The sequence below is a fragment of the Elephas maximus genome, chromosome 2, assembly GCF_024166365.1.
Source record: "Elephas maximus indicus isolate mEleMax1 chromosome 2, mEleMax1 primary haplotype, whole genome shotgun sequence".
Lineage (NCBI taxonomy): Eukaryota > Metazoa > Chordata > Mammalia > Proboscidea > Elephantidae > Elephas > Elephas maximus.
In genome coordinates this window covers 81,481,269-81,494,185 of record NC_064820.1, presented here as the reverse complement: position 1 = coordinate 81,494,185, position 12,917 = coordinate 81,481,269, and positions in this window count along the sequence as shown.

Genomic DNA, 12,917 nt, shown 5'->3' with positions numbered 1-12,917 from the left:
CTTTGGAAAGAACAGGGTCCTGCAGACAGCCTGAAATCACACTATGAGCCTCCAGAACTCCGAGAAAATTTCTGTTCTTATAAGCCACCCAATTCCTGGTACTTTGTTAAGGCGGCCCTAGAAAACTAGCACACTTACTATCTGCCACTATGCTGAAACCTAGAGCTGCAAAGATCAGCACTCTGCCTCTGGCTTCCTGATCAGTGGGCGGTTCTTCTCCAAGTGGTGACTCATGACCCAAACCCTTCCTATCTTGTGCTCTGCCGGCTTCAACTAATGGCTTCCAAGGTCACTATAGGAGGAAGGAGTGTCAAAAGAAAATGAGTAAATAATAAAATTAATCTATTAAAATTAGATGAGGTTTATTTGGGCAGAAGATTTTTGAATTGGGTAGCACCAAACCATGCGTGGAAAGAAAGCTACTCCCCTAAGTATCGGCAGGGACATGCTTATATTGACAAAACTCAGAGGCAAAAGCTTATTTCTGATTGGTTTATAAATTTTACTATTGAAATGCCGTTAGGATTTCATCAGTCAGTGAGGGTAGAACTGATGTCAGAATCTCATTGGTGGAGGAGGGTGGTCTGATTTGCAGGTAAACTAGGCTTACGTTTCAGTCAGATAAGTCTTAGCGGCATTGTCCACTTGACTGCCTATGCCGTTCTCTCAACCACACGACTCCATTTTTATTTCACTTAACATGAACATGAAGAATTGTACATGTAAGGTTTCTATGGCCCATGCCTAAAAGTGATGTATATCATTTCCACCAATATTCCATTAACCAGAGCCCAGTCACATTACCATAGCATGCTGCAAGGGAGCCTTGGAAATACAGTCTAGCTGTGTGACCTGAAATAAGAGGAAATGGGTTTACTGGAGCCCTAGTAGTGCCATGGTTAAGATTTATGGCTGCTAACCAAAAGGTCAGCAGTTCGAATCCACCAGGCGCTCCTTAGGAACCCTATGGGGCAGTTCTACTCCGTCCTATAGGGTCGCTATGAGTCAAAATCAACTCAACAGCAATAGGTTTGGACAACTAACCAATCTCTGTTATTCTAGGCAAAATGGGTAGGAACAGGTCCCTAAAAGAGAGAAGAGCATGAAAGAGTGTGCTGTATTTGGACAACAGTGTAGTGGGAACCCAGAGTATGTGCAGGAGAGTGGCTAGTGATAAAGATAGAATGGTAGTTATTCTTGTTGTTGTTATTAGGTGCCATTGAGTAGGTCCCAACTCACAGTGTCCCTATGTACAACAGAACCGCCTGGTTCTGAACCATCCTCACAGTCATTGCTATGTTTGAGACCATTGTTGCAGCCGCTGTGTCAATCCGTCTTGTTGAGGGTCTTCCTCTTTTTAGCTGACCCTCTACTTTATCGAGTATGATGTCCTTCTCCAGGGACTGGTTCCATCTGACACTTTTTTTTAAAGGATGTATGAAGTAAGACACCATCTGAAACTAGAAAACACCTATTAAACACTCACCTTCTAAGAAGAACTCTGGCTATACTTCTTCCAAGACAGATTTGTTCCTTCTTCTGGCAGTCCATGGTATATTCCATATTTTTCACCAACAGCTTAATTCAAAGGCATCAATTCTTCTTTCGTCTTCCTTATTCATTGTACAGCTTTCACATGTATAGGAGGCAATTGAAAATACCATGGCTTGGGTCAGGCCCATCTTAGTCCTGAAAGTGACATCTTTGCTTCTTGACACTTTAAAGAGGTCTTTGCAGCAGATTTGCCCAATGCGATACATCCTTTGATTTCTTGACTGCTGCTTCCATGGGTGTTGATTGTGGATCCAGGTGAAATGAAATCCTTGACAACTTCAGTCTTTTTTCCGTTTATCATGATGTTGCTTGTTGGTCTGGTTGAGAGGATTTTTGTTTTCTTTATGTTGAGGTGTAATCCATACTGGAGGCTGTGGTCTTTGATCTTTACCAGTAAGTGCTTTAAGTCCTTTTTATTTTCTGCAAGCAAAGTTGTGTCATCTGCATATCACAGGTTGTTAATGAGTCTTCCTTCAATCCTGGTGCCATGTTCTTCTTCATATAGTCCAGCTTCTCAGATTATTTCATCAGCGTACAGATTCAGCAAGTATGGTGAAGTGATGCAACCCTGACACACATCTTTCCTGATTTTAAACCACACGGTGTCACCTTGTTCCATTCGAACACCTGCCTCTTGGTCTATGTACAGGTTCCTCATGAGCACAATTCAGTGTTCTGGAATTTCCATTTTCACAATATTATCCATAATTTGTTATGATCCACACAGTTGAATGCCTTTGCATAGTCAGTAGAATACATGTAAACATCTTTCTGTATTCTCTGCTTTCAGCCAAGATCCATCTGACATTAGCAGTGATATTCTTGTTCCACATCATCTGAATCGGCTTGAATTTCTGGCAGTTCCCAGTTGATGAACGGCTGCAACTGTTTTTGAATTATCTGCAGCAAAATTTACTTACTTGTGATGTTAGTGATATTGTTTGATAATTTCTGCATTCTGCTGGATCACCTTTTTTTCAGAATGGGCACACATACGTATCTCTTCCAGTCAGTTGGTCAGGTAGCTGTCTTCCAAATTTCTTGGCATAGACAAGTGAGCAATTCCAGCGCTGCATCTGTTTGCTGAAACATCTCAATTGGTATTCCATCAATTCCTGGAGACTTGTTTTTTGTCAGTGCCATCAGTGTAGCCTGGACTTCTTCCTTGAATATCATTGGTTGTTGATCATATACTTCCTCCTGAAATGGTTGAATGTTGACCAATCTTTTTTGTGACAGTGACTCAGTATACTCCTTGCATATTCTTTTGATGCTCCCTGCGTAGCTCAATATTTTGCCCATAGAATTCTTCACTGTTGCATCTTAAAGCTTGAATTTTCTTCAATTGTTTCAACTTGAGAAATGCGAGAGTATTCTTCTCTTTTGGCTTTCTAACTTCATGTGTTTGCACATGTCATTATAATACTTTGTCTTCTCAAGCTGCCCTTTGGAATATTCTATTCAGCTCTTTTACTTCACTATTTCTTCCTTTTGCTTTAGCTACTCAACATTCAAGAGCAAGTTTCAGTCTCTTCTGACATCCATTTTGGTCTTTTCTGTCTGTCTTTCCTGTCTTTTTAATGATCTTTGGCATTCTTCATGTATGATGTCCTTGATGTCAACTTACAACTTGTCTGATCTTCGATCGTTAGTGTTCAATGTGTCAAATCTGTTCTTGAGATGGTCTCCAAATTCAGGTGGGATATACTCAAGTTCGTACTTGGCTCTCGTGCTCTTGTTTTAGTTTTCTTCAGTTTCAACTTGAACTTGCATATGAGCAATTAATAGTCTGCTTTGTAGTCAGCGTGTGACCTTGCTCTGACTGATGATATTGAGCTTCTCCATCATCGCTTTCCACAGACGAGGTTGATTTGATTTCTGCCTATTCCTTTCGATGAGGTCCACATGTATAGTCGCCTTTTATGTTGTTGAAAAACAGCATTTGTAATGAATAAGTCAGTAGTCTTTCAAAATTCTATCATGTGATCTCCAAAGTCATTTCTATCACCAAGGCCGTATTTTCCAACTACCGATCTTTCTTCTTTCAGTTTTTGCATTCCAACCAGCAGTAATGATCAATGCATCTTGATTGCATGTTTGATCAATTTCAGACTGCAGAAGTTGGTAAAAATCTTCAATATACTCAACTTTGTCATTAGTGGTTGGTATATAAATTTGAAAAATAATCATATTATCTGGTTTTCCTTGTAAGCCTGTGTACGTTATCCTACCACTGACAGCATTGTACTTCAAGATAGATCTCGAAGTGTTCTTTTTGGCGATGAATGCAGTGCCATTTCTCTTAATTTGTCATTCCTAGCGTAATAAACCATATGATTGCCCTATTCAAAATGGCTAATATCAGTCCATTTCAGCTCACTAATGCCTAGGATATCAATCTTTATGCATTCCATTTCATTATTGACAACTTCCAATTTTCCTGGATTCATACTTTATACACTCCATGTTCCAGTTATTAATGAATTTTTATAGATGTTTCTTCTCTTTTTGAGTCATGTCACATCAGCAAATGAAGGTCCCAAAAGATTTACTCCAATTGTGTCATTAAGGTGGACTATACTTTGAAGAGGCAGCTCTTCCTCAGTTGTATCTTGAGTGCCTTCCAACCTGAGGGGCTCATCTTCAGCACTATATCAGACAATGTTCTACTGCTGCTCTTCATAAGGTTTTCACTAGCGTGTTTTTTAGATGTAGACCACCGGGTCCTTCTTTTTAGTCTGTCTTAGTGTGGAGCATTGCTAAAACCTGTCCACCATGGGTTACCTTGGTGGTATTTAAAATACCAGTGGCATAGCTTCCAGCACCACAGGGACACACGATCCACCACAGTAAGACAAACTGACGGGTGGTGGAGAAAGGAAGTGGGGCCTACCTATAAAGGGCTCATGTTTATTATGAAAAAGATTTCGCACCTTAATCCTGAAAGCAATGGAGAGTCATTGGGGGTTGAACCACCCATTCTCAACTCTGTCTTTACATACTGAGACAGGAAGGCCTTTCTGGAACCAAAAGAAAACAGAAAAAATCAGCAAGTAGTTGTGGGTGGAAGAGATAAGGACAGGCAAATGAAAGAAATGGAAGAGAAGAGGGATGTAATTGAACCACAGGTGCTGCCTAAGTAAGCATCTTAGCCCCTGCTGATAAACATTTCCCAATTTTTTAATCACCGTGTGACATAATGACTACTCTCCACACCCCACCTCCCCCATCCCAAACTTATTTCATTAAGTAATCACTGGCACAGGTGCTATCACCTGACTCTTCATGATGCTTGGGGTGCCTGTCTGTTCCCCACAGCATTATCCTTCAGAAAGGTGAGATCACAGCTTCCCCTACTATGATGTCATGACTAACTCTGTACATATGTCAGTGATTAATCACCAAACCTTAGTTTCAGTCCAAGTTTGAAAGTCTTCATTATTATTATTATTACTAAGTACCATCGAGTCAGTTCCGACTCACAGTGACCCTATATACAACATAAAGAAACACTGCCGCATCCTGCACCGTCCTCACAATTGTTGCTGCTTGAGCCCATTGTTGCAGCCACTGTGTCAATCCATCTCATTGAAGGTCTTCCTCTTTTTCACTGACCCTCTCCTTTACCAAGCATGATGTCATTCTCCAGGGACTGGTCCCTTCTGATAACATGTCCAAAGTATGTAAGATGAAATCTCTGGCTGTACTTCTTCCAAGACAGGTTTGTTTCTTTTTCTGGCAGTCGAAGGTATATTCAATGTTCTTCACCAACACCTTGATTCAAAGGCATCAATTCTTCTTTGGACTTTCTTATTCATTATCCAGCTTTTGCGTGCATATGAGGCAATTGAAATACCATGGCTTGGGTCACCTTAGTCCTCAAAGGGACATCTTTGCTTCTTCTTCTTCTTTTTTTTTTTTTTTTAACACTTTAAAGAGGTCTTTTGCAGCAGATTTGCCCAATACAATAAATCCTTTGATTTCTTGACTGCTGCTTCTGTGGGTGTTGATTGTGGATGCAAGTAAAAATGAAATCCTTGACAACTTCAATCTTTTCTCCATTTATCATGATGTTGCTTATTGGTCCAGTTGTATTTTTGTTTTCTTCATGTTAAGATATAATAATTCATACTGAAGGCTGTAGTCTTCATCAGTAAGTGCTTCAAGTCCTCTTCTCCTTCAGCAAGCAAGTTTGTGCCATCTGCATATCGCAGGCTGTGAATGAGTTGTCCTCCGATCCTGATTCCAATCCTGATCATGTTCTTTGTATCATCCAACTTCTGGGATTATGCTCAGCATACAAATTGAATAAGTCTGATTAAAGGATACAACCCTGACACACACCTTTCCTGATTTTAAAGCACACAGAATCCCCTTGTTCTGTTCCAGTGACTGCCTCTTAGTCTATACACAGGTTCTGCACAAGCAAAACTAAGTGTTTTGGAATTCCCATTTTTCACAATGTTATCCATAATTTGTTATGATTAACACAGTTTAACGTCTTTGCATAAAAAGCTTAAAAAATCCAAGGACCAAAAGCCTACTTCTAGACAGTAGTTGGTTACTAATAATACCTGAAATTACTACCATTAGAATTTTCTTTCTGTAGGTCTAGAAAGCCTTTGGATAGCTAAGAGACCACCACTATAATTTTGATCCACCAAGAAATCCCTCGGCTCCATGGCTGACAAGCTGAGTGACACTGTTGAGTGAGGCACTACTCTAAGCCAGTGGTGTCACTAAGGTTGGTGTCATCTAGTGCAGTAACTCAGGATGTCATACCCTAAAGTTAGTGGGCTAGCTGGCAGGTGAACCCCACTCCCCTACCACCCATGGTGGGCAGAGGGACCCTACCCTGCCCCTCCCCCACTAGCAGGGTTGAGTGTCTTGACTTCCCCCAGCTACTCCCTCTCCCATTTGGGAAGACCCTCCCCTCTGCTGTGCCCTGACAGGTGGCTCATCTCCTTGGTGGCCCCTTTTCCAGCAGTGCTGGCCTCTCCCCTCTGAGGCTGCTGTGGACCCTGGGGTCATTTTGGTGTCACCTCTTCTGACAGTGTCATCTGGTGCAATCTGCACCTCACCCCCACCTCCTTAGTAATGCCACTGCTCTAGGGTCCATTTTCTCATAAGGACTGCTTTCTGAGGTCTCTTCTAGCTCTAGGGATTTATAAGCCTGAGTAAACTAACACCGTAGAGATGTAAATTGAGGGAGAGGGGATCAAGGCCTTTCAGGAGGGGGTCCAGTGTGGGTTGGGGGAGGCACTTAGCTTACTGTGGGAAGGGAAGGTGGTACCAAAGACAGATTTGTTTGCCTTGCTCTTCTCTAGAGGCTATCAGAGTCTGAAGGGAGCCAGAGCTCACCTGGTTTTACTGCCAGGGACAAAAATCCCCAGCCTAATTTCAAAGACTTATGGTGACCTTTTGTGTTACTGAGTAGAACTGTTCCATAGGGTTTTCTTGTCTGTAATCTTTATGGAAGCAAATTACCAGGCCTTTCTTTCACAGTGCCACTGAAGGGTTTGAAGTGCCAGTCTTTAGGTTAGTACTTAAGTGTAAACTTTGTGCCACTCAGAGACACATGGGGTCACCATGAAAGCCAAAAAAACCAAACCCAGTGCCCTCAAGTCGATTCCGACTCATTAAGTCAGAATCAATTCAACAGCAATAGCTTTTTTTTTTTTTTTTAATTTCAGAGAAGTCTAATTGCTGACTTTTCTTGTAAAATCTTTCACAATATTTCCTTTAGATAAATCAAACCAAGGAACTCTGGTGCAACAGCAGTTAAGAGCTCTGGCTGCTAACCAAAATGTTGGCAGTTCAATGCACCAGGCGCTCCTTAGAAACCTTATGGGACAGTTCTACTCTGTGCTACATGGTCACTATGAGTTGGAACCGACTCAACAGCACCTAACAACAACAAACTAAACCCACTGCCATCTAGTCAATTCAGACTCGTAGAGACCCCACAGGGTTTCCCAAGCTGCAAACCTGTTTTGAACTACCGACCTTTTGGTTAACAGTTGAGAGCTTTAACCACTATGCCACCAGGGCTCCTTCTATTTAAATAAGTGAAAGAAAAAAAAAAGGGCCATTTCAATCTCAGAATACAGTTATTTCACAATTTGGGAGCTCAGAGATTTTATTTGTTGCTGCCAATCATATCTATGTGCTAGCTCTTCCCTCTTCTCTGCTTCCAGTTAGAGATCGGACTGTACCTTCCTCTTGCAGTGGTTCCTTAGCAGCTCATTCTTACACTGTCATGTGAAAAAAAAGAAATGTTGCTTTTCTTTGAGTACAAATGCAATACGTTTGTTGAGTTTATCATAAAAAGATTGGAAAGTCAAAAGGAAAAGAAGGGTAAGAGGGAGAGAGAAAGCACACAGAGGTAACTACGTTTAAGATTTTGACATATGTCTTTCTAGTTAGAACTATCTTTTTAAAAAATCAGAGTGAGATTAGGTGGAACACCTTAATAGTTTTTCCCACTCAACAACATAATAAACAATTTCCCAAATTTTAAAATATTTTTCACAGCACCGTTTTTAATTACTGCAGATTACCTTATTTTTATGAAAATAATGTGCACCTTTTGCTTTTGTTTTCCAGGACAGCCCTCCTCCTCCTCTGAGGTATTTTCTTAAGTGTGCTTTGGTAATTTTTTTTTACATTAACCTTGTGGAAGAGGACTGGCATGGAGGCACTTGTGAGGATGCCTGGTGGGCAGAAGGGGCGCAATCAGCAAACAAACACAGAAGGCTCCCTTTATTTGCATAAGAATACAGTTTTTCATTCTTTTCAAGAATTATAAATTTATCAGCCTGCTGTAGAATGTCCAGATAATTTCAGGGTTTTTTTTGGTGGGGTTGTTGTTTAGATAACATAGAGATAAACATATCCTGATATATAAATCTCTTTCTGTAATCTCACATTACTTCTTCATGAAAAAAAAATTTGGTAGAGATGGGTGGATTTGCTAAATCAAAACTTGCTTATTTTTAAAACTTTTAATAGTTATTACCCAACTGCCCTTCAAAAACAAAGCACCCAAATTATAGCCCTATCAGCAGTGGCTGAGTATGTTCATCTTCCCAAATCTTCACTAACATTGGGTGTTATAATTTTCAAAAATCTTTACTAATTTGATGATTCTGCTCTAATCTTAATATTTACTCACTTAAGCAGTAGAGGAGGGAAAAGGATTATTTATGGAGGTGAAAAGCACCTAAGAGATGAGGCGTTGTGCTTCTAAACCTCAATCTAAGCACATACTCCGTAAATATCTGTATACGTACTGTGTAAATCTTTGTGTGTGTGATTTATGGAGACTCCATGTGTTACAGAATAGAATTGCTTCATGTGGCTTTCTTGGTTGCCATCCTTATGGAAGCAGATCACCAGGCCTTTCTTCTGCAGCTCCACTAGGTGGATTTGAACCACAAACTTTTTGGTTACCAGCTGAGCACAAATCATTTGACCCACCCAGGGACCTTGTATATAATTCTCTTTAAAGAAAAAGTTATTTTAGAGCTGTGGATGTATCTCTGGAGCTGGAATAGGAGACCCAATTAAGAGTCCCTGTTCTCCTACTTTCTTATTAGCTACAGGGCAGCGAGCAAAGCAGGACTTTGAACTGGTTCTTCCCAGTTGAGTCATGGGCAAGGAAGCAACACTGGAACAGACCCAAATTTTTAAATTTGAGTGAACGAGAACCACAACCAGAATGGGAAAAATTACGGATCGAACCTTGCTAGAAACTTAATCTCCCTCTTAGAAAACGAGGGCAGCATACACATTGCATAGCTACCGAATCTCTTGCCCGTTGGATTTTGTGCAGAGTTAGAAGTAGTGGTCTCCTACTCAAAGACGGTAGCAGACTGCACCGCTTTGAATGTGTGTCACTCACCTCAGTCCTGGCAATAATCCAGTCGCATGCATCAGGCTCCTGAAAGGGCTCGCTCCACCTCTTTGGAGTCTCCCATTCCAGGGCCTTGACTTATAATTTATCCTGTTAGGGTTATGGTTCTGGGTCACCCGAATTGTAAAAATTCAGGTCTGTTCACATTTCCCTTCAGCAGCCGTGGCTGAATCAGTTTGAAGAGGTTCAAAGCCCTGGTGTTACCAGGTGGAAACCCCAGGTTTTGCTTGGTATGACTCATATGGGCCAATAAATGAGAGACCGAGGTTGGAGGGTGGAAAGGTACCTTTATTTTGCTGCGCAAGGAAAGGAAGCAGTCAGGGCTACTGCCACCACAACTGCTCCAAGAGGGCAAAGGGAAAAGTTCTTTTTAAGGGATTTACATGTAGAGAGTTCATACAAGTTGTCAGCAACATTCTTAATCACGTTATGCAGGCACCAGGATTTTTACTGGGCAGGCCATGGAAAGGAGTTGGAATTCTAACACAAAATTGTGAAGCAGGCCAAGCAAACTGCAGTGGAATTTTCTCCAGCTTGGGGACCTCTGTATTATTGGAGCAAATCATCAAAAACTCTCACCTCAGATTTCTCGCATGCAAAATGGTGATACTGACCCCAAACTACCAATACCACAGGGTGGGTGAGAAGATCAAATGAGAAGCTGCATAAAATTACTTTGGAAACCACAAAATCATTACACAAATGCAGGGGATAATTATTGTTGCTGTTATAATAATCACAGTGAAAAATCATAACTCCAAACCAAACTCACTGCCATCGAGTCAATTCTGACTCATAGCGACTCTATAGGACGGAGTAGAACTGCCCCATAGAGTTTCCAAGGAGTACCTGGTGGATACTTACAGTCGACCTTTTTGTTAGCAGCCTTAGCACTTAACCACTATGCGACCAGGGTTTCCAAATCATAGCTAATCTTAAATATATTTTTTTAAACAAAACACTCCATAATGCTTTGCCAACTAAGGGTCCATTTTCTACAAACTGGTGTGATCCCGTTCTGTAACCAAACCCATTGCCATAGAGTCGATTCTGACTCATAATGACTCTGTAGGACAGAGTAGAACTGCTCTGTAGGGTTTCCAAAGCTGTAATCTTTACGGAAGCAGACTGTCACATCTTTCTCCCACAAAGTGACCGGTAGTTAGCAGCTAAGCGCTTAACCACTGTGTCACAAGGGCTCCATGGTCCTTTAGGCCCTCACAAACTGATGGAGTACGGGATGAGGGAGTGAGGGCAAAGCTGCTCCCTAAGAGCGCAGGATCTTAGAGATTAACAAAGTAGCTGGGTGAGTGAGACACATGCACCTGCAAATCAGCCAGGGATGTTAGAGAGAAACTCAGAGCAGAATGTCTCTACCTTGTGCTTTCAACCCTGTGCCCTGAAAGCTACTTGTAGTTAGCGCCAGAGGACCAGCCCCACCAAGATTTTGGGAGAGGGAGGAGCTGGGGAGAGAAGATGCATCCTTCCCCCAACAATTAGGGCCAGCTGTTGAGGTCTCCCTCACTTGACTCTGCCTTTTGGAACTTCTAAGGCCCATGTGTTTCATCCAGATTCAGTTGACCCGTCCTTCTTCCAGTCAGGAATGTCTCCTGACTCTAAAAAGGAAATAATTATAATAAGGAGGAAAGAGTTCGGACAAGGAGTCAGATAGTCCTGAGTTGAATCTTGGTTCTGTTTTTTTTTAAAACATTTTATTGTTATTTAGGTGAAAATTTCCTGAGTAAATTAGTTTCCCATTTAACAATTTATACACAGCTTGTTTTGTGACATTGGCTGCAAACCCCCGAATGTGTCAGCACTCTCCCTCCTTCCTCCCTGGGTTCCCAGTGTCCATTCATCCAGATTTCCTGTCCCTCCTGTCCTTCTGAACTTTGCTTTTTGGCAAATGCTGCGCTTTAGGTCTTGTACAGTTGATTGTTTCAGGGTCTACATTCCTCACTGGTGTTATCATTCATCTTATGGGCCTGTCTATTGCATGGCTATAACGTGATCTCTGGGAGTGATTTCAGTTCCAAGTTTGAAGGGTGTCTAAGGGCCATAGTCTTGGCCTTTCCATCAGTCTCTATCAGACCAGTAAGTCTCGTTTTATTTATGAGTTTGAACTTTGTTCTACATTTCTCTCCCACTCCGTCCAAGACCTACTATTGTGGTCCCTGCCAGAGCAGTAGGTAGTAGGAGCTGGGCACCATCTAATTCTTCTGGTCTCAGGCCAGTGGAGGCTGTGATTCATGTGGTCCCTGAGTCCTTTGGACTAATTGTTTCCTTGAGTCTGTTTTCTTCAGTCTTCTTTGTTGCAGACAGGAAGAGACCAATTGTATCTTAGACGGCTGTTTGCAAGCTTTTAAGACCCCAGTTGCTACTCACAAAGGTAGGCTAGAGAACATTGTCTATATGAATTATGATACATCAACTGACCTAGATGTCTCTGAGACTAGGGTCCCTAGCCCTGAAGCCCAGTATCTCCGTCCCGGGAGGTGTTATGGCTAAGAAATTTTCTTGTCTGTGTCTCCTGTAGGCATCATTGCATATATGGGTATATTTGCAGCATGTACACATGTATATGTACATGGGTGTACTTCCATATACCCTCACACCCCTGTTCTGCTTACATATCTACCAATGTATCCACTCATATATTATTGTTTGTTATAACTGTTATCGAAGGATTGTATATATATTAGTATTTACTGTTGTTGACTTTTATGCACCTTTCAGTGCCTTCCTTTACCTTGATTATGTTGTCTTGATTTCTCCCAGATTGTGTACTATCTCTCCCTTCACCAAAGTTGACCACTATGTAGTTATCTGTTTTCCCTTTCCCTTCCGCCTCATCACTAATAACCATCAAAGAATGTGCTTAGTGTCCTCCAGGTTCATCCATGTTGTGAGATGTTTCACACACCTCACGCTTTGTGTGGTATTCCATTGTGTGTATGTACCACAGTTTATCTGTTGATGGGCACTTAGGCTGTTTCCATCTTTTTGCTGTAAATATATTGTAAATAATGCTGCAGTGGAGGTTCTGTTACTTGTTAATTGTGTGATCCTCGTTATTTCATCTCTCTGGGTCTCTGTTTCCTCATCTATAAAATGGGGACAATACTACCTACTTACAAGATTGTTGACAGTATTCAGAGAGCTGATAGGTCTTGGGAGCTCCTGAGTGGTACACAGGCTAAAGCACTTGGCTGCTAACTGAAGATTGGAGGTTGGAGTCTACCCAGAGGCCCCTTGGAAGAAACGCCTGTCTACTTCCGAAAAATCAGTCATTGAAACCCCCGTGGCGCACAGTTCTACCCTGACACACATGAGGCCACCATGAGTAAAATCAGCTCGACAGCAACTGGTTTATATAGGTGTTGTCACTGGTACCATCTCAAAGGTGCTCAGTACTTGATAGAGGCTGGAAGGAAGCTGTTGGTTTGCC